Source organism: Octodon degus, unplaced genomic scaffold (assembly GCF_000260255.1).
Source record: "Octodon degus isolate 3935 unplaced genomic scaffold, OctDeg1.0 scaffold00049, whole genome shotgun sequence".
In the NCBI taxonomy this organism is placed as follows: Eukaryota; Metazoa; Chordata; class Mammalia; order Rodentia; family Octodontidae; genus Octodon; species Octodon degus.
Window position 1 is genome coordinate 2,774,570 of NW_004524625.1, and position 1,519 is coordinate 2,776,088.

At 50.6% G+C, this 1,519-nt stretch overlaps 1 pseudogene across 1 annotated transcript; it reads left to right on the forward strand.

The window, feature by feature from the left end:
* The first annotated feature begins 598 nt into the window (after positions 1 to 598).
* On the forward strand, positions 599 to 1,456 carry LOC101562854 (annotated as a pseudogene). The gene has a single exon (XR_192534.3). The product of XR_192534.3 is annotated as an ADP-ribosylation factor 1 pseudogene (transcript).
* Positions 1,457 to 1,519: the final 63 nt, after the last annotated feature.

Here is a 1,519-nt window from a genome sequence, read left to right on the forward strand (position 1 = left end):
GAAACAAAGAAACAGGGCAACATACAACAGTACATATGTTACAGATTTTCAAACCAAGAATAGCTGATTAACAATGGCTGATGTACCTGCACTCCCCTGCACTGGTTGGATCTCCCAAGATCAAGCCCAGGCCAGCCCTGTGAGACCTTTCAACTCCTTCTCCGGACACTTTCCACCATGCTCTCTTGGGAGCCCTCCACCCCTCACACCCAGCCCAGGCTCACACCCTGCAACTGTGTGGGAGAGCTCATGTGCACCCCTGAGCCTCCTGGACCCCTGCAGATGCAGCCCAAGCCTGGCATACAGACTTGGGGTGAAACTCTGCAGCTGAAGTCACTGCAGAGAGACTAGGAGCCAGAACCACCATACTAATCCAGGAGCAGAACATCTTGCCAGAGGGGCAAAACAGGTTCACTTCCAAGGACTACAGCAGGAAGGAGCTGAGTGCAGCAGACAGACCCAAGGCAGGCACAACTGGATGAACTCAATCTTAGTAGATGTGCACCCAAATATCAGTAGGAGCTAAGGTTACAATAGAAACAAAGCTCTATACCAAAAATCAGAGGTCAGTGCTATACGTAATGACAAAGAGGTGGGAACGAAACCAACGCCTGACTTGAAGCGGCTACTGCTGAGGTCTCTGGCATCCACAAGCATGGGGAATATCTTCGCAAACCTCTTCAAGGGCCTCTTTGGCAAAAAAGAAATGCGCATTCTCATGGTGGGCTTGGATGCTGCCGGAAAGACGACTATTCTTTATAAACTGAAGCTTGGTGAAATTGTAACCACCATTCCTACCATAGGTTTCAATGTGGAGACGGTTGAATACAAGAACATCAGCTTCACCGTATGGGATGTGGGTGGTCAGGACAAGATTTGACCACTGTGGCGCCACTATTTCCAGAACACCCAAGGCTTGATCTTTGTGGTGGACAGCAATGACAGAGAGTGTGTGAACGAGGCCCGTGAAGAGCTCATGAGGATGCTGGCTGAGGACGAGCTCAGGGACGCTGTCCTCCTCGTGTTTGCCAACAAGCAGGACCTCCCCAACGCCATGAATGCAGCTGAAATCACAGACAAGCTGGGGCTGCACTCTCTACGCCACAGGAACTGGTACATTCAGGCCACCTGTGTCACCAGTGGGGAAGGGCTCTATGAAGGATTGGACTGGCTCTCCAATCAGCTCCGAAACCAGAAGTGAACCAGAACCCCCCTTCCCCTCACTTCCTCCTTCTCTGCCCTCCGCTTTCCTCTCATGTGGCAAATGTTGCGACTCTGTGGTCCTGAGTGCCAGAAGCTGTCTCCTTGGGTTGGTCACAGTGTGCATGCATCGTGCTGTACATGTGCAGACACAGCCTGCAGCCAGGTTTTTATTTAATGTAAATAGTTTCTGTTTCCACTGAGGCAGTTTCTGGTACTCCTATGCAATATTACTCAGCTTTTTTATTGTAAAGAATATCAACTCACTGTTAGTACTGAGAAGGGATTTGGGTGCATGGGCACCTGGCCTCCAGGAGCC